This window comes from Schistocerca cancellata, chromosome 12, assembly GCF_023864275.1.
Source record: "Schistocerca cancellata isolate TAMUIC-IGC-003103 chromosome 12, iqSchCanc2.1, whole genome shotgun sequence".
Lineage (NCBI taxonomy): Eukaryota > Metazoa > Arthropoda > Insecta > Orthoptera > Acrididae > Schistocerca > Schistocerca cancellata.
In genome coordinates, this window is record NC_064637.1 from 158,887,982 (window position 1) to 158,910,350 (window position 22,369).

The window sequence follows — 22,369 nt, forward strand, 5'->3', positions numbered from 1 at the left end:
GGCACTTGCCGTAAAGAATAATGCCGTGAAATACCCACCACACACAATTACACATCTGGTGACTGCCACGCGCCGTTGTCCAGCGCAGCAGTCGGAGCCAGCCGAGAGGCATACACTGCAATACCATTAAGAGCACATCTCCCGTTATTGGCGTGCTGACCTTACAGTATGTCAATCGATATTGAAGTTCCAGAATGCGTACGGAGTGCCCAATGAGCTGCTCTGCTCTGCTCGCAAAAGCAGGTGCACGCTACATTTCTTGAGGCCATCTGGATGCCAGGTCACCCTGCAGCTGCAGTCCCGTCTGTTAGCGGCAGCGTACCTTGCCGAGGCATTCCCATCTCGAGTGGCTATTCCGGTTGTAGCTCCTGCACCTCAGACCAGCAGACCGAGCTGTTCCAGAATGCTGCGGTCCTAATGGCTTAAATATGACACTCGGGAAACCACATCTTTTGTCGTGAACAAATTAGCAGATACCTGGTAAATCCCCAGTTGTGGATGTCTTGGAAATATTACATTTGTGCTCTATCAAATTGACTCACAAATTAATTAAATTGATACCCTTTGTTTGGAACAGTTATACAAGGCCAGATCAGTCAATCATCCAGACTGTTGCCCCTGTAATTGCTGAAAAGGGTGCTGCCCCTCTTCAGGAACCACATGTTTGTCTGGCCTCTCAACAGATACCCCTCCATTGTGGTTGCACATTTATATCACTGAGGCACAAATTTCATTGTTGGGATATGAATTAACGAATTTGTTCTCAGGTAATTGGTTGTCTCACTTGTCGTGATCAGGTAATTCATACTATAGCAAGTAATTGTCTCAGTTTTAATGTCTTAGAATCTTGATTTATTACTCTAGTTTCAATTTGGTAAAAATTATAGCAAGACCCTGGTAACTTTGTACTGTTAGGATGTTAACCTAAAATGGGCACAAATATGCACTAGCTATATCATAATGATTATGTCTATACAGTAAAAAATAATTTCAAATGGAATTAAATCACTGAAACTTGGAGAATTATTTAACTGTTTTAAACATTACAAATAAGGTAATTACTTGCACTTGCAATCACAAATTGAAGTCGCTGTTGTCAGAAGCTCTCATCACAGCCAACACAATTGAAGAATGACCACAAGCCAAAGAGCTTGGTGGTGGATAGGAAATTGAAATATGAACTGGAAATAACTATTAGTATAAAATATTGCCAGTAGGGGAACATCAGACATTTGCAACGGGAGTAATAAGTACAAAAATACCCTGCTTGCTAAAAAGTTACCCTCATTGACTGCACCTGAACATGCAGTCAACAAACGGCATGCCCCATTTTGAATTGTTGTGTATATTTTATACAAACATCATTGCCATGCACACTTTAAGAAAACCAGAACAATATTACACAAATAACTTTCACTCTGACCCATCTTACCTCACTCAGTGCGCCACATTTGTATTTGCAAAGGTGAGAAATCAGGAAGTATGCATGTCGCAAAGTGCTTGTGCTGCACAAAAACTTAAAAATATGTTCCTTATACGTATTTAATTACATTTTTATGGGTCAACAAACTGAAGTTTATCAAATGCAGTGATGTACATGTTATCAAATGCTGTGATGTATGTAATTATGCTGCAAGAACAAAATTAAAAATGAATTATTGAATCCCATACATGGTGCTGCCCCAGATGAACCTAATCAACTAAAACTTTTGGAGGGAACATCTTGTCTGCAGTGTCTCCTTGTAGCTCAATACTTTTCCCAGTGATGTTCAAAAGTGTTGATACTGTATAATAAGAACTGCAATGTTTTTCTGGGCAGGCCATATGACCTCTATTAAACTCCAGCACCTAATATTTTACTGTTGTCAGTGAAGGAGCAGACTCCTCCAGAGTAGAATCTTGCTCAGATTTAATATTAGTTTGACTAAGACCTTTCAAGTGAAAGTATTGTATGACAAAAATTACCAGTTTTACCCACATTTACAGATCTGCTGAGATATTGATGGCTACCAAACAATGTAGCATCAACAAACTTAGGCTTTGTGAGGTTTTGTACCATAGTCCGTTCTTTTAAAACTACAACCACCATCTACACATCAGGTCTGATACGTCTGGAACAGCCCTTTTATCAGTGGTTTGATTTTGTTGAACAGATATCAGACTCCCTAAGAACATGCAAGGGAAATGATTTTGACACAAACTTAAATCTTTTCTAACAGGAAAATGATTATATCCATTCCGTGAATTTTAAGACACAGCTTGTAATGTGAACCAGTAGTTCATCAGTTGTAATAAAAGTACGAATTAGATATAAAATTCGACGCTTGTTTTTTGTAACTTATTTTTTTAGTGTGGTAATTGTAATACTCATACAAATGTAAATAAATGTATTAATCATTTAATATGCATTTATGAAATAAGTTACAGGTGCTAGTGATTAATGTGAAATTGGCGAATTTATTCTCAATTAAAATTTTGTATTACTCAAAGGTACTTTGCACTGGTTGCTTTAGTTTTTGTTCTGGAATTCCCAGTTTCTTTACTTAAGTATTTTTCTTTTAAAATGATTTGCATTGTTAGTCAGTCATACCTTTCAAAATAATTAATTAAATCAAAATTTATGGTCTATGTGAAGTATTTCTATTGGTTATTTAAAAGTTGTTTCCCCCCTTGGGATCCATTTGTTTGATTTTTATTCTGGGTTAGAGATTGTTTTTTCTTGGAAAAAGCTGTATAAAATGTTCGTATGTTCACAAATGTACCATACCTTTTATTTGTGTTGTTAGCTTTGATTGTCATTCAATTTTGATCTCATAAAACTCATCACATTACTTTACATATTTTCTAGTTTCTGCCATAGTGAGTGTGAAAATGTTAACATAGCAATTGCTAACTCCCATGTTTAGCACAGTTGTGTTGTACATATATTTGTTTTTTACAGTTGGAATGTGTTAAAACTAGTAACTATGGTTGCATGTTTCTTTTACTTTTAGAAAACTTATTTTGTATCAGCATTTTATGTCCTGGAGTAACTGCTTGAAATTGTTGTTAAGTTTCCATCTCGCAGTGCCTGGGTACAGAAAATATTTATATTTTCCATTGTTGTTCATTTTGAGTACAGACAGCTCATCCAATGTAGTTACTCAACTGTATTTAGTTTTATACAAAATATGCACCAATTTGGCTTTGTTGGGAGACGTCAAGAGCTGACCTGCATCTCTCTCGATTATGTGTTCAGCAAAATGTCGGAAGGAATGCTGCGGCTATTTAACATGTTTTATACAAATTGCGTTTGTTGGATATGCATTGAACAGTTTATAATCAAGTAAATTTACTTGTATTATTAAAATTATAATTTAGATCAAGAAAATACTCCTAATGAAAAACAGTAACCTGCTTGTGTTATGTTGTAACATGTAAGCTTTGATACGTAAATGGATACTGAATATGGTGCATAACATGTAAGAAGTTCATGTGCTTCGAAGACATATTACTTAAAAATTGACGGCACTGTTATCCAGTAAATGTAATTTTAAGTGAAAACACATTTCCTTACTGTACACTGATTTAGACTGTTACATATTATTCCTTTGTACAAGCAACTTCCAGTGAGTTTGGTCAGTGTTGACTTCCATCAAATCCAAAGGAAGTAGTTGCAGTAAAAGACAACACAGTATTGTGTGAATGTGTTAGCAGAGCATAATTATGTAACAACTACAGTAGGAGTAGTAATAAAATCTAATCATTTATACAATATTCTTTTCCTGTCAAATGTGCTTTGATCATCTTTAAGAAATTATCTCTTGTCTGATGGCTTGTTAGCTCGTGTGTGTGTGTGTGTGTGTGTGTGTGTGTGTGTGTGTGTGTGTGTACCGTTACTTCAGGTTAATGGATGATTCCTTGGTATTAAATACATAATTATTATCAAATGTCTCAATTCTACATATATTCTTTATCTTATACATGTTTCTCTGTTAGTAAGTTCACAAATTGACATTCAATTGCACTGTTCCACATACTGTTGCACCAAAGTTATATCATAAGCTGACAACAATCAGCTGTAGGTACTCAATTGACAAACTGGCCATCAATAAACAAACACATGTTGGAGCAGCTTCAAATGGTTTCTCTAAGTAGTTTGAAACTGTGTGGTCCTGTTCATGGAAAATATATCTATAAGGATATGAATGCAACACCTTTGAATTGTGCATGACCAGAAATTTTTACCACCATAAAGAATTTGTCTTTTAAATGTGTGGATGAGAGTTTGTGATGTACATTGAAGCCATCTATCTGTATATTGTACAAGTTGTTTCATTGTGAATCTCACTGGACAAAATTGATGTTAAATACTGTCACTATTTTGATACAAGTTCATTATCTACATTGTCGATAACTGTGAGTCAATTACGTTCTGCTGCATTATTTAAGACTTTGGCCACATTTTCTATTCTTTTTATTATTTAACACACTGTATGTTCTTTTTGATACTGATGATCATTTTCTGTGATCCACTATGATGTAATGTTTTGTTGATACAATATTGGAAGAATTTCATGGGAAGTAGTTTATACTTTTCTATTATTGTTATTACTAGTATCCCTCGGTGATATTTTGAAATTCCACAGTGTACCTCCAGGCAGTTTCATCGGTGCTTGTATGTATATGGAATTGACTGTCTAGAAGACAAGGAAATTCAGTACTATTAAATTTGTGTATTCTGTTATCCTGAAGATTCTGTACTGATTATCTATGTTGCAGATACTGCAGTTTATTTTGTGCACAGATAACAGTGCTCTTGCCATGTAATCAAAAGAACTCTCGTCGTGCAGTGAACCACATTACTTGCAGTTGAAGTTGACGTATCTCTGAATCAGAGGTGTACTGGGCAGGATGGAAGTAGTAGAAGTAAACTACTGAAAACTTTGACATAAGGAAGCATCCAAACTGTTGGGAGGTGTCGACAAGCTTTTGCCACCAGAGATATAATGGTGATACTGGAAATGTGTGGCCCTAAGTTACTGCCAGTACTACAGGGACAGTCCTGCAGAGAAGCACATCACTGAAGCAACTGCGGAGGCTGACAGACAGCCAATCGCTAGTCATTGACACCAAGTGATACAAAGTTCTCACATGTATATGGGACCTGATAGTTCCCATTTCACAGCTCCCAACACCATAGTGCACTGGACTGAAGACACCTACTGGACATTGAGGTCATTTTGTTGGTGCTGAATATGAAGTGAGAATGGACAGAGTGCTGTTGTGCAGCAATGATGGAAGGTATGTGAGGTTCCAGCCCAAAAGAGAAGCATCATGTTCAAACTATGCCACGTATGCTATCTCAGACATATGTGCTAGTCGTCATTTGCATGTTGTGGCTATTACTGAGGAAATCGTGGTTATTGTCACTATAGGAGGCAGTACTGGTCCCCTGCTAGCAGGAGACTGATATCAGGCCTAGCAGCTTGGCCACACTACTCGAGAATCTTCATCTTGACAAGGAGTGAGATCTAACAAGGAGGCAAAGATAATACCACAACTGTGTGGCATAACTGTCACCTAGGAAGCCACAAGAGAAACACTACACGGTAACCAGTATATTTCTTCCTGTCACCTTCTGCAAGATGTTCATCAGCCGTGTTGGACTGAGGAGACCTGCAAGCTCCCCGGCACGCTTCTGCATTGTAATTGCTCAGAGGACTGTGGCATCCCAGTGAGTTGTCAGCCGATTCCAATCTAAGTATCCACAGACTATTACTTTTTGTCTGTTCCAGAAGCAGTTATCTTACAAGAGGTATAGTGGAAGATTGCCACCCAAAATCAGAACTGTAAATGTGAAAGTCCCTTCCTGACATTTCTGGAGCAAGCCTTTGTCATGTGAATAATTTGTCTCTGTGTGTATATAATAAGCTTCATAAACTGCAACATCTAATGGCATCGAGCTGTTCCTCAGTCAGTGTTTCTCTGGACCAAAATCTTGTGGCAGACTGGATCATGAGAGCAGGCACGTAACACGAGAAACAAATGCCCACCTAGCTCGCCTATTCCTAGGGCCAGGTGTCAAGTGCATTGTTGTCTGTGCACCCGAACACTCCAACAAAAAACTTTGCTATGCTGATCAGTCTGTAAGGGAGTACAAAGAAACGCATTGTCACGTGTTTTCATCAGGAGAGGTTTTTCATAGTTACTTGCTCTCATTCCCTGTATTAACTAATGTTTACCACACAATCAGCCACAGTGATCACTGATGCAGTGGTATGTGTTGGAACGTCAATGTGAGTTGAAAAAATACATTTTTAGATAGTCTTGGCACCTCTTTGTGTTATTTTATATCTAACTTCAGCTACATTGCTACAATTTTTTGTGCATTTTGAATGTACATCGTAATATGTTTAACTGAATAATGTAATTTACATAGGTAATTTCTGATTTGAATAGCATGTCTTGCCTCTGTTTTGTGACAATACTACTGCAAAGAATCCTTGCAGATCCAACTCATAGGTGGTGCACTGAGCTTTGTTTGCTCAAACACAATGTTTCTGGTTTATTATGTGGACAGTGTAGTTAGCTTGCAAGTGGATTCTTTTGTGTAACTAATGTGTGTATTGAAATGAATGCTTTGTGTAAATAGTAATATTAATTAGCATCTTTAAAACGAGAAATAATTGTTTTATTACCAACGAAAGGGCAAAGCACTGTGTGTGTGTGTGTGTGTGTGTGTGTGTGTGTGTGTAGAATCAATTTAAACAAAATATACCATGACCACTCACTGGTACCACCAGTTTTTATTTCATTAGTAGTAACATGCTGATTGCTCTCTCATTTGACATACCTTCAGTGCTGATACATAAATTCAATACACACATTGATTCTTTTGTTTTCCATTGACATATTTCTGAGCACAATAATGGTAGCTCTTTAACATGGTAATTTGTGAAAGGTGATATGATTGTAGGGGTGCCATGGTAATGTTGACAGTGTTTCCACAGTGCAAGTTAGCATTAATTAAGTCTCCTTTTACACTCATTTTTTATGTTGTAGAAATTATGTACTGTTTGTACTTACTATTTGCAATATTGCAATGAAGTTATTCATGGTAAGATTTCTTGTTGATCACATCATAAATTCATTAACAAGTTAACATCAAAATGGTAATATCAAAGTGTGTAACAGGGCAGATATTTGATGTAAAAGTTAAAGCTGTATAGTACATACACAGAAGTATGCATTAAGAATTGTAAAAACTGTCAACAAATGTTGTGGATATTATGTAATATTACTGTAAGTTACCCTTCCTCGTATGTACTGTTAATTACTGTAAAGTTTATTTATTCTCCACGGACAAATATAAGGATTTGTTTTCAATAGATTACATATTGATCATTTCCCCCTATAACATTATGGGAAGCAATTATATACAATAGGCCTACAGATATTTATTTTTTACTGCATGTAAATACTATTTATACAAATGAAAGTATTCTACTCCTCTGAGAGGAATTTCTTAATCCTATAAAAACACTTACTGCTGAGGAACTCCTTAAAGGCAATTTCAAAGAAGCTTTCACTTAAGCTTTTTAATTTTTTTTTTTTGAAGTTTGTTATAAAATTTGATCCCCATGTAATAGGGATTCTCGTCTGCTCTTTTTGTATTATTTCTTTCCAGGTGATAATCACCATCCCTCCTAGTATTGTACATGAGCACTTCTCTATTTAGATGATTATACTGCTTGTATTTTAGCAGCAGCTGAACAGTTTTACAAACATGATGATGGGAGTGTTAGTAGTTTCTTAAGTTTGAAAATTGATTTGCAGGACTCATATCTACGCTTACGCATGACCCTAACTGCCTTTTTTGAAGGATGAATACCTTATTTACATGCTTGGCAGCAGCACTCCCCATACTTCAGTTCCATATGTGAGGTATGGATACACTAAAGCATAGTAGGTCACCCATTTTCTCATATTTAAGAAATTGTGACATTGTCCACATTTCATAAATTGATTTGCTTAGGTTTTTTCATAAGAAATCAATATGATGCTCCCAAGAGAGATGCTGGTCTAACATTACATCAAGGAAGGAAGTTTTATCTTTCAATTTTATTTCTGAACCATCATCAGACACAACACTCCATTGCATTTAATTTTGTTTGTGGTGTATTTGAAATTCCATTAGATTTGTTTATTGATGTTTAAGCTTAAGTGATTGTTTTGGAAGTAATTCTTCAATCCAAATGACGACAGAACAATTTTGGGCATAATCATTCTTGTTGGTTCCCCAGTTAACAACAGTTGTATCATCCGTGTAGTTAAATATCTTGCTGTTGTGTTCTGTGGGCAGATCATTAACAGAGTATCAACAATAAAGGACCCAGAACTGTCCCTTGAGGCACACCATACTTTACTATAGTTGTACTGGAGCTGTACTTCTTAATAACGTTGCCCACTTTGTGTGTGACCTGATGTCTTGTAGGTATGACTGCATGAGACTTTTGGCTATTCCTCTGATACCGTAAGTTTCCAGCTTCTCAAACAGCAGCTCATGAGATACTGTGTCAAATGCACATGATGAATCTAGGAACAAACATGCCATTGTTTTTTATTTAATTTCATCAGTGTCATATGTACTACATCACATATGGCAGATGTTGAATGGCCTTTCCTAAAACCGTTTGGTTTCTCATAGCACTTTTCCTTTGACAACGGTTTTCTAACCGTAGAGAAATAATCTTTTCTATTACTTTGCTTAGGATTGGAATTAAGCTAATGGGTCGGTAGTTTTTGACTGTCAATACTACCTTTTTTGTGCAATGGCTTGACTATCGTATATTTTAATTCAGATGGAAACATCTTTATTCAAACTTTCATTGAAGAGGTGGACCAGAACAGGTATGAGTGCATCATTTTAATATAATGGGAGGAGATTTCATCCCATCCCATCGAGAATTTGTTTTGCGTTTTATTTATGATTCCCTCTACTTCAGTTGTATCTGTTTCATACATAAACACTGACACTGATGACTACAGAACTCCTTACCAGGTACAAAAATCAGAGTATATTTCTTTTTGAAAGTAACCAGACATGTTACATTGAAATGGGCAAAGTTATGTCAGTTGGTGTAAAAATGATCTATACAGCTAGAGAAGTCTTTAGTTAGTCTGGTTGGCCCATTAACTCTGACAAATTATAGCTACACACAATATAATTTACTTTTTGTAATCTTTAGTATACTGTAAGGAATCTATATTAAAATCACCAGCTTCTTATACTTATTACATACAATTTATATCATTTTTCCATCTTTCGTAAGAAATTGTCAACAATACTACTAGGAGATCTGTACAGACCTATAACAATCAGGGGCACTTTGTTTACCAACAGCTTTATTGCTGAAATTTCATATGTAATTTCCACACTAAGTTCTGCGATAAAATCCAGTTTTGTGACATGTAGATGGTCTTTACAATATATGGCAACTCCCCCACTTTTATGTTCTGTTCAACAGAAATTACTACCCAGTGTACAGTTGTTGAATTTTGTCATTGTAATTAAAGTACTAGACGGTCCATGTTGTGTAAGAATGACTACATTTGTATTTTCCTCACTTAGTGCTTGCCGTAATTGTATGTACATTTTGCTAAGGTACTGAATGTTTTGAAAGTGCTCAAGAAAAGTTTATTTGCCCATTTAGTCAGATCATTGAGGATATTTCATTATTCACCAATGTCATGAGTGTAATTTCTAGATCTTGAAGGATGTTAAATTGTTTTTCCCAAGCGTGGCTTTTATACTCTTACGATGTCGTCCCCTATATATGTATTTGTAATAGTATTTGTATATTGAAATTTTTTTGATACTTACCTTTCTGGTGCATATAGGTTATCTCTATTTGAGCCATACATATAACAGTTCTCATGCTATTTAATAATTGTGTTCATTGTTATATACGTGTCAGTGATAGAATTTCTTATAAATAATTTTGTAGTAAAAACCAAGCGACAAGTGCAATTTTCTGTATATATTTATCTAAAGCCATTAATATTACTGCATCTTCACTAGTAATATATTTTTACATTACTCTCGATGTTGGCTATACTATTCCATTTGTCTTTAATATCTGTATATCCATTGTCTGTGCACTCTACATACAAGTGTTCGTTAATCAAGTAATAATAAATTAATCGTGGATTGCATACAGTACTATTACTCTTTTAATGCATTAAGTGTTTTTCATAGAATTACAAGAATGGATATATATAACTGCCAATTATGTCTTGATTGAGGATAGTGTAAGAAGTTGTATACTGCACCATAATGTAATAAAATATGGTCCAAGTTCACAATTGTTTTTTAATGTGACCTTACTAACATTTCATTGGATTAAAATTACCCATTACAAAACCCAAGCTTTAAACACTGTTCTATTTGAGTCTTCCATCTCTACTACTGTATACAGCAAGAGATCTGCGTACATACGACAAACGTACGTTTTCACCCCTTCAGAACACTTATGGGGCACATGTGTAGGTTACTCACATACTGCTATGAAATACAAAACAAGTTCTTGAATTTGTCTACATTCATTTTCCCCTTGTAATCACCCAATATGGTTGAGTTTTTCCTATGGACTCTGCAAGAGCATGCAATGAAATTGTGGGGGCTTAGCTTCCGCACTGTCACTGCCGATCTGTTTGCTATCCGGAGGTAAGTGGAATGGTACTTCTACATCATGTTGGGTGCTATGCTAAGACAGAGCCCTGCTGTGGGAACTTGGGGTATATACAATCTCGTGCATCGTATGGCATTAACCACTGTATTTTAGTATTACAGAGAACATTGACACAAATATTGGGCATTGCATTGCCAGACAGTGGGGGACTTAATGTTGGTGATGTACTGTTTGTTGTAGCAGTGTAAAATAAAATTAATGTGTGTGTAATCTGTAAATTAAATTTCCCTGAAGTATGAGCATGTACTTCTAAACACATTAAGTCTCTATAAATTTGGCCCAATTAATTAGTTGCCAGTAGGAATCCTGGCTCACTTCACCATAGAGAGAGATGTAAATTGTGCAGTTTTAACACACAATTTCCACAAGCCTGTGAGTACACAGAATAGATAGGTGACTGGATTCAGCAGGTATTCAGTAAATTGCTATTTTAAGTTTTGTGTTGTGGGTGGTACTTATTTTGTTTGTGATAGGCAGTAGACTTAATTTGCAAGAATTTTGCCATAATTAGAAGTGCTGCAGAACTGGACAGAGAGAGAGAGAGAGAGAGAGAGAGAGAGAGAGAGAGAGAGAGAGAGAGAGAGAGAGAGCACTTTGCTTTGTGGAACAGAAATGAAGGCTGACTACTTATCCTTCACTTATGTATGAGGGTGGTTTGGAAAGTTCTCAGAAGCACCACAAGAGGTCAGTGCTAGCACAAGTTGCCCATGTAACATTCATTGGACTGTTGTCTGTAAACAAGTGCTAAATCAGTGCTCTCAGAACTACTGTGGCAGTGACGTGGCTCTGTTGTTACCACATAGTGATTTGTGAGGGGGGGTAAGCTATTCGAGCAGTGATTAAATATTTCATAAAGAAAGGTATGAAAGCAGAGGACATTCATGCCGATTTCCAGAATACACTGGGGGGGACTCTGCTCCTTCATATTCAACTGTTGCCAAGTGGACAAATGAATTTAAATTTGGTCATGAGAGCTCAGATGATCCGTACCATGATCGGCCAAGATGTGTCAGTACTCCATAAATCATTGCAAAAGTGCACCAAATGGTCAAGGAGGATCAGCAATTGAAAGTGGGTGAGATTGCTCACACTTGCCAGATGTCATCTGAAAGGGTATGTCACATTGTAACTGAAGAATTAGAAATGAAAACACTATCTGCAAGATGAGTGCTGCGACTCTTGACAATAAGCACCTGCATACGTGGGCTATCGCCATGGCAAAATTATGCGAACTAAGGTATGAATTGTTGCTACACCCACCTTATTCACCTTGTGTGTGTCTGTCAGCCTTCCATTCCCAAAACTGAAAATTTTTCATGGTGGACAAAGATTCACTTCAAATGGACAATTGATAGCCGGAGTTAACAGCTGTTTTGCAGGCCTGGAGGAAACTTATTTTCCAGATGGGATCGAGGCGCTGGAACATTGTTGGACCAAGTGCATTAATCTACAAGGAGACTACATTGAAAAATAACAGGTATCAGTGAAGTAAGTTCTTTTTTCTTTTCTACCCCGTTCCGAGAACTATTCAAACCACCCTTGTATTTGAGTTGAAATGATATGTACTATATGAAGAAAGAAGAAAGCTTAGGGTCAGTGGAATGAATTTAAATAATTAATACAAGAAAAGAAAAGTCAGCCATTGCATTTCACTTCCCCAAAGTAGTGCAACTCTAGTTGAGAACACAATAGGAGTGGACTGGAAGGAACAATTACAGTTTGTTTCTCCACTGTCAAGCATTTTATGTTATTAAATAAATCAAACTAGAGGTGGTGTGCAGAGATTGAAGTAATTATGGTAGATGGCCACTGGCACTCCATCTGTTTGATGGAGAGAATAAATAGTTCGAATGTTGTGTGTTATGAGTAAAGCTTTGACAGTTGTGCCTTGCGATGGATTGAATAACTGATTTGCCCGTGTTTTTTTAACTGTAACTATGAAAATACCTGCACATAACAATTTGCAGTGACATTGCAATTAACCCGAGTGGTTAGAAACTAAATGGCATGTAAACTATCAGCTGGCAGATACTGCTGATTAGAATAACCTTTTCTTATACACCAATCTGCAGCCACCATAAAAGTCTTGAATGAAAACATTTTAATTCCTAATAGAAATGTAAGTTTTTGATCATGCCACATGCATTTCCAATTCGATAGCTATGCTGGCAGGTTAGTGTGTTATGTATGCTGACAACCTGTGTGGGCTGCACATTTTTCATTCTGCATTTGCAGTTTCACATACGTAATAGTTGCGCTCGTATCTACCACGGTTGTGATGCATTCTTTTTGGGGATGCCGTCAGGTATTCTATCCATACTGCTCTGTGGATCCTGACAAACTGTAAGTATAAGGTAATTTTTGGTGTGATGTACAGGGTTTGGACAAAACTGCGGGAACACCACGAGAAATGCGTGCTCGAACATAAACACAGACGCCAGCCGAGCCTGCAGCCTGCAGCCTGCACTGTCGTATTTACGACTAACAGCTCCTGTACGAAATCCTCAATATGTTCTGACTGTCAGTTGTCGTCAGAACAGTGTTCTTTGTAGCTGGGAATGCATTATGCTTGAGCTAATTGAAACCTAACATGGGCAAATTGTTAGTTCTCACATGGTGGGTGCTTCCATGAGCTGAGGTAGACTGATACAATGCCTCTAGAAATGCAAAAAAAAACTTTAGAGATTTATCCTGCAACACGGCTACCCAAGTCACCACTGAACTTCTGCCATGTTTCACTCTTGGAATGTAACTGAGCCAGAAATTGGAAATGGTATGAAATAAGACCCATTGGTCCATAGACTGTTTTATGGCTGGGTGTGATGTTTTACTCTTGTAGGCATTTGTGTCACTGATAAGTGTTTTTGGAATTTCAGCTCAGTCTGCAATTCCCTGCTTAGAAACTCCCTCAGTTTTGTTGCGGTGCTGACAAGGTTCGAGAGTACGACATTCAGTTCTGCAGTGTCTTTATTAGCTATTTTCGTATTTTCCCCCTTAAACGACAGTGTCACTGTCAGTCGACACACACTGTTGTCCACTGTGTGATTTAGGGAATTGTATATTTTTTGCTTTCCGTACAAGTGGTATATATCTCGGATACAGTGCCTCCCAAAATGCCAAATGCTTTGACTACCTCGATTACAGTAGCATCCACCATTCGAGCACCAACGATTTGCACTGAGCTCCGATGTTATGCACTCTGAGTTACACAGAATACAGTTTGTACCGTGACTGACACAACATAGTGAGGACAATGCACAGGTATTGTTTGTGATCAAATACAACAGTGCAACCTGCAGGCTTGGGCTAACATCTGCACTTACAATCAAGCTTGCTTTTGTTGTGGGGCTTCTGTATTTGTGCCTAACACTTGTGAGGCTACCCAGTTCAGCTTTGGGTGGGCTCTGTTGAACCTGTAGCCTAATGACAGGATACCATTGTTGTGCATGTTGATAAACAATTAAGAATCGTACTGGCAGAAGTGGCCTGTAAGGGAGAGTTCATACTGCCGCCATCAGGCTGGAGACGACATTGTGATTAGTGTCCGAGGTGCATAAAAGCAAGTGGGCATCATCTTCTGCGTTACTCTACTAACAGTAAGTTCAAATGCTGGGCACAATGTCCTTTTAGTGTCACAGGAAAAAGACACCAGTAAATAAGTAAGATTTCTGATCTACTCTAAATACAATAATGAACAAGAGAAGACCAATGATATGAAGCTCACGTTCAATAACTGCTGCTAAGGAATGAATGTGTATATGCGGATGGATATGTGTGTGTGCGAGTGTATACCTGTCCTTTTTTCCCCCCTAAGGTAAGTCTTTCCGCTCCCGGGATTGGACTGACTCCTTACCCTCTCCCTTAAAACCCACATCCTTTCGTCTTTCCCTCTCCTTCCTGACGAAGCAACCGTTTGTTGCGAAAGCTTGAATTTTGTGTGTATGTTTGTGTGACTATCGACCTGCCAGCGCTTTTGTTTGGTAAGTCTCATCTTTCTTTTTAGATATAAATAAAAATTCACTGTCTCAAACCAAACAGCAAGTGCCTTGTTTCAGATCAAAGCAAATAACACAGTACCACATGCTATTGGTGAAGAAAGTAAGTCAAATAGTCCAAATTCCACATTAAAATCTATTCTTACCCTTATCCACATCACCGAGAGATCTAGTGTTCATCTCAACTTATTCTACATATGCACAAGACTCAGTGACTGCAGACAAACAGAGCAGTGTGTGCACTGCAGATTTTATTAATTTCAAACAACAATACATTTCATAACTTTGATTACAACAGCAATCACAATTGGTGTTAGTATGTAGGTAGTTTCATAGATCATATTCACTTCCAACATTATAATGTGGATGTGCTAACTTTGGATCCAATGAACGTTAATGTAGGTCACTTTTCTAGTGTAGTATTTGTTAATACCTATGGCTTAAGCCTCGAGTTACCCCATAAGACATCAGTGAATCAAAGTATGCAAAACATGTTAACTTACTGTCTTCTCTATCCTAAAAGTTGGGAATTATACTTAAGGCAAAAGTACCTGGACCTAAATGTTTTAACAGTTCTATTAGATTTTTCCAAGTTCTTATCACTATGCATATTTAAGAGCTTACTATTTCCTTCCTGTTTATTTGTTGTTGTTATGCTATATTAAGGAGGGCATTTTTGATACAATAAAACTGGACGAGCTGCATTTTTTCAATGTTTGAACATAGCACATTTGAAAAAGACAAATCAGTAACTTTCACAAGAATATCTTTACTATTTTCTCTGTTGACATTTCTTTGCTCAGCTTCACAACAACACTTGTATCATTGACATACAGGACCAGTTCTGCATCTTAATTTGAAACTAGTGACTCAGTGAAGAGATTCACTTGGCACCTGTTAGTGTTTACAAACATGACAGTCATGAAATGTGTTAACTACTGCTGCAGTGTTCTGAGCCAGAATACTCATTACCCTCACTGCAATCCGAACAAATAAGGGCGCCTGCCAGCGCTACTGTAAACTCTAGAGGACCCGACTGACTGACTGACTGACTTCCAGTTTGCTCCACAGAGGGTGTGCAGTTCTCGTACCACATATCTTTCACTACTCACGTGAACTGTTGTTGGCACTGGGGAGGATAGACTGCCACATTCTGTTTGGCCCTGACATCCTGGCAGTACAGGCTAACTGGTGTAGTTAAAACTACGAAGCCTACTCCCCGTCTGATACTGTGACAATTTGTAACTACTTTTGGAAGCTTTCACAAAGTTATTGTGTGTGTCAAATGTTCTATGCATTTTGAACCATTTTTTGCATTCAGAAATAAGTGTTTTAGTTAGATGGTACCATTGATGGAATTAAGTAAACATTTGATACCACTTTGCCTACTTGCACTACCAACTTCCAACCTAACCTACACCTTGGGCTATGCTAAAAGACCAATATGTCACCACATGTAAAATTTCATACATTCATTGGCTTCATCCACTCATAACCAAATTGTCACCATCCGGCCTAGCTTACACATCAAGCTACACCACAGATCTGTCAGCGACCACAACCTACATTCCCAACTTCAATACAGATGTAAAAGAAACATTGTGTTTCTTGATGTTTTCCCAGCAGATAGAATATTCTATTGTCCATCCAGCATGCATCAAGTACAAAATCTCTTCTGATATTTTGGTTAATAACTGGACTGTCATCTTGCGTAAAATGGTTTAGTCACCAACTCACCTTGAAGATGGTTGTATGATTACGAGCTAAAATACTGGAAGAAGAAACAGTTTTTTCCCAGATGTACAACCAATAGATGATGAGCAAAAGAAATATTGTCATTGTTTATTTAACTTGAACCTGTCAGTAGATGGTCTGGTAATGGCAATGGGCAATTCCACCAAAAGTGAAACCATGCTGCTGCTGCTGCTGCTGCTGCTCAATCACTTTAGGTCAGTTTGTTGCAGTGCTGTGTGCAAGGTCTAGGCACATCATCTGTACCATTATCACTAATGTCCAGAGAGGACGACTCTGCCCAAAGTCCTAGAATTTTGAAACACTTACTGTATTCCCAGAAGCCATGGGGTAGCTGCCCACCTGACGACAGCTCCACCACCACCAGCTAGCGTAATGCAACTGGTGCAGCAAGCACCCCTGCGGCTGCTGTTATTGGTAACCAGCAGCACTAAGGTTTAGAGACTGTTTTAGATGTTTGTTCCATTCTGTCTGCCCAGGCAGGTTATTCGAGACTTCCCACTCATCGAATTCTACATCTCTTTACCACGTCTTGCCTCTGTCATTGAGGCATCTTTTTGAGTTTGGGCTAGGGCAGTGATGACATTCCTCAGACAACAGCTTAGGTTGCTCGGGTCCACTATTCCCATACATTGCAGCATTGGATTTGTTCTCAAGGCACGTGACAAATGCTCGAAAGAGATGGAAATCGCTCCGTGTGAGGTCTAGGGATTTATGGACAGTTACAATTTGAATATGATTAAAGAAATGTACGAGAAGAAGCTAAAAATGAAACAGTCAGTAAGAAATGATATCAATGTAGCTAGAAAAATAAAGAAAGAAATTAAAAATATGCTGTCATTCCGTACATCAGAAAGGTTTCAGATAAAGTGACATAAACGTTTCGAAAAATAAACATTCATATTTATTCCCATACCAATAACATCATGCACCATAAAACACACGAAGGGCTGCTTTGCAACGAATCTGACATTTATAAAATAAATTGTGGAGACTGAAGTTTTCTATTGGCCAAACAAAGAGAATAAATCCACATTCGACACACATCTCAGAGTAAACAGCAACTCTGAATCAAACATTAACACAAAATTAAAAGTGTTTGATGGAGCTAATAAGGGAAAACTCTGAAAAACTTGGAGGAAATAGAAATGTACAAGCATATGAAAAAGCAGCTGTTATGAATATTAAATGAACAGACAGACTTGCGAAACAGTAGGTTTTTGGAGAATTTAAAATATGATTAAAGTTCCATATTATGATGCCGCCCTCCATCAATTGAATTAACGAACCTTGAGGGACTACTACATACCATGATGACATATGACAAAAACAACAGCCCACATGCAATGAATTTGATTCCAACATTGTCAATAAAAAATTGAAGGAGGCAGAAATCCCTACAGTACCTGTAAACAATGTAGATAGACTGAAAATGAAATTGTGTATTTTACCTTTTATAGCTACAAGTTCAAATAAGGTAAGCAAAGCAAGGGGTTCTCTCTATTCTGCATCCCACAGACAGTAAGCAGATGCTCAATTCAGAAGGTAAAATAGGCACCATGAAAAGTGGGGTTTGTAAGATCGTCTGCCGTGAGTGTCAGTCTTGATGTACTGACCAAACTTTGCAGGTAAATCTGTACTAGTCATAGAGAACACCATGGGAGCTGGAGATCAAAAGAAACCAGATTCCTCCTTTGCTGGAACTGCTTAAAGAAAAACCACAAATACTTAATAGTTGTAGATAATAACAGGCACCTAGCGCATGCAGTACTGTGGTCAGATTACTTGTTTCTATGCTGATATACATTGCTCTGCAAAATTTAAAGACAATATAGATAAAGTACCATGACATATTATACAACAGAATCCTAAGGAATGTAATTAAAAACTCCAAGAGCATGTTTATTAAATCTGAAATTGAAAGATATATACCTTATCAGTTGTAATAAGAGGTTGAGAAGCTAATAATCCAAATGAAAAATAAAAATTCCACCGGTGTTGATAATATATCTGTGAAGGTAGTGCAGCACTGCTGCAAATTTGTTGTTAAAGCTCTCTGGTCACATATTTAATAAGTCTATAAATGGTGATACTGCCCCTAATAGACTAAAATATGCAGCTGTTAAACCACTGTTCAAAAAAAAGGTGATGAAGCTGAAGTTTCCAACTACTAGCCAGTTTCATTGCTAACAATTCTTTCAAAAATCTTAGAGGAACTTATGTTCAAGAGAACCAAGGATCTTAATTTAAAAAATCCTTAGTAAAAAACAGGTTGGACTCCAAAAGAGCATTTCAACCAAACACACCATTTTCTTCTCCATCAACCAACTCCTCGAATCTGAACAGTAAAATTCACTGATTGGAATCTCTTGTGATCTGCTAAAGCAAATGACTGAGTAGATCACAAAATTCTACCTACAAAGGCTAAACACTATGGCTTGTATGGTAAAGTATGGATGTGGCTCAAGTCTTACCTAGACAACAGAAGGCATAACGTAATATTGAATAATTCTGCAATGCCACCTCCCTGCTCTGGCTGGAACACAGTGAAATATGATGTACCATAGAGCTCAGTCCCTTAATTTTCCTAATTATGATCTGCCATGGTGAACGACACAAAAAGTACACTTGATCCTGTTTGCAGATGACAGAACCATTACAATAGAGAAAGTACCAAACTTCAGTCTAGAAAAAAAACTGTGGCACTATATTCAGAGAAGATCTAGATTGGATCACTCCAAATGGTCTGCCTCTCGGTGTTAACAAGACTCAAATTCACTCAGTTTCAAACAGCAAACAAAAACATGAACATATTGAAATAAAGTGTGGTGACAAAGAAATATTGAGATTTCAGTCTTTTGAATTCCTGGGACTAGATATTAACAGCTATCTAAAGTGGTCAGTTCACATCATCAACCTACGTATGGCCTGAATTCGGCAGAATTTGTCATTTGCTCAATTTCCTCTGTTTATGACATGGAAATGATCAAAGCTGCATACTTTGGATATTTATATTCATTTATGGCATGTTCTGACGAAACTGGACATGGGAAAATGAAATCTTTATTGCACAAAAGAGAGTCATCAGAATTATAGGCAGAGTGCATCCTAGATGCTTCTGTGGAAATTTATTCAAACAGCCAGGCAACCTCGCCATGCTATGCCAGTACATTTTTTTCCACAAATGTCCTTTGTGAAAAGTAAACACACAATTTACAGAACAGTGAATGTCATGATCATGATACAAGTAGTAAACATGATCTTCACAAAGATATAAAAAATCTCAGCACAGTGTAGAAAGAAGTACATTAAGTCAAGCATAAAATTATAGCATAAACTTCCAGTTCATGTTAAATCAATCTTTGAGGATAAGACAAAATTCAAGAAACAATTAAAACTATGTCTTTTGAATAGTTCTTCCTATTCTTTACACGATTTTTTTTGACAATGTGTTTTGAAATGTGTTTAATTCCAAGCATTCCTGTAAGAATTGCCTACGCTGCACTGGTATATCAATTGTCGACAGACTTATTTTTATACGAATTTGAATGCAAACCTTATAATTTATTTGTGTAACCATTATTAGTATAATAATCTGTCTTGTTATTTTAACTCTTTAGCCTCATACATCTGGGTTGTAAGCCTCATAACCATTCCCGTACGGTTATTACAGTAATAATCTGATACATTCTATATCCTAGTGATATGCTCTCGGCACGGTTCCATGGAACTCAAAAATAAATAAAATAAGTAAGGACCATCATAAATTGCAGTTACTTCAGCATAATTATTGCCTTTGAGTAATATTTCTGCTTGTCTCATTACATGTTTCTTTCAGTTACATTTTGTGCCATACAGTAGCAGTTCTTTCTGTGTTCAGTCCACTTTTAATTGAGCTGTGTTACTTGGCACTGATATGTGAAAATTACTTTCATAAGTTTTGCACACCAGCATACATTGACACACTGAAACATGTCAAGATCTGAATACATACCTTGAGCATTGCCTTTTCGTGCATTTTTTAAAGGCTGCATGCATATCAATGGATGGGAAAATTTATGTTGCTCTGCTAAAAGCATTGGCAAGGACTTAGGTCATGTTGTATAAAGAATCTGACAGCTTCCAGTGGGTATTTAAAATGGTTTTAGCACTCAGAAATTATGTCAGGATGTGGACCCATACTTCCAAAAAACTAACGCTGTGTACACGTTCTTGGTTTGTGCTGTTGCAGTTGGTGGCTTTGATGGTATTGCAGTGAATGATGCTGTTGTGATATTGTCTGATAATTATTGCTGGAATCTTTAATTGTAATTATGTTTGTCTCTATAACTACATAAAAAAATTGGATGTGAAATATGTAAAACATTCTGAATATATAAAATATTTTTACTACTATGATTTACCAAAATATAAATACCAATTAGGTACTATGTTCAAAGCAAAAAGGAACAGGCAGCTCTCTTGTACCTTTGGTATCATGTACATGATACTATACCATTTGCATATATGCTTGTTACAAATTTTAATCCATCCTTGTCATTTCCATTAGTCAAAAAGAGAGAACTCTCGAAGTATGTTAGTAAACTTCTCATTCTTGGCCACACAATTTCTAGATTATGTATGTTGACATTGTATGGCACTTTTACTCAGTTTGATGTAGATTCTCTGACAAAGAAACGAATTTTTTTTTCTTTAATCATAACAGTCTCTACTACCCATGACATAGTAACAATTAGTTAGTCATGTGTGTGGATTAGTGCCCAAAAAACTATGGAAAGAAATATATTTTCGTATCAACCTGAATAGCATTACAGATTGTATAAAACTGCAGCACATTTCTTTGTCCTTGAGTTGAAAGTCAAAGAGAAAATTAAAGCCCACTGAGGAGCATTTTTTTATTTCACTAGTACTTGTTCATAATTTAGCTACCTTCCTAATGTATTGCTGATGCTGTGATTCCTCAATTTGTGCTTCTACTGTTAACGAGGAGTTGTTAAACATGTTACTGCTCCTGTTATTTGAGATTGAAATGGAACCAATATTCAGCATTTACGTGAAACAACCCTTTGATTTAATTAAATAAGTTGTTGGTAGAAACTGCAAAACTTTTTCTGGAAAATGGTGGGAAAGTACAAATCAGATTTCAGAGTTCCATCACAAGAAATAAAAGCAGGGAACCTGGCACTGTTAAATTACAAAGAGAGAATGGCTTGCCAGCACTTACCTCTAGGTGGTGAAATTGCAGTACTACTGACAGACAGTTACTAAACCTGGACTACACAACTATTCATTCCTGTGTCAAGGATGAAAGAGCTAGGAAATAGCATCAGGTCACTCAGACCCGAGCACCGTAGGGAAACATGTTGCGAGGGCTAGGGTGACACAGATTATTGCATTATATTTGTTTATTAGCATTTCAACCATCTTTAAGCATACTAATGGAATATTGCTCAAATTATAAACAACATAAGAGAATAGTACAAAACTTAACAACACTGCTTTCATACAGAAGATCTGCGTGTAGACTGTCTCATCAAAAATATCTGTACACCTATTAGTGTACATTAATACGGAACACTGGCACCTTTACAGTGGCTCGAACCTTACTGGGCCAGTTTAAGTGAGGTTTCCGAATGCCAGTGGACGAATGGCAGTCCATTGTTCCTCGAGAGCCGAAAGCAGACGAGGTGGTGATTTAGGGTCCTGACAACTCATCTCAAAGGAGTCCCATTCCATTCAGGTCAGGACTCTGGAGAATCTAGTCCATTTCAGGATCGTTTCCGTCCACAAACCGTCACCTCGCAGGTGCTCCAGTATTGCAGGAAGCACTGTCGTACCGATACAATCGTTTTCTCCAGACTGTTCCTGTGCTGTCCATAGTGCAGTAAA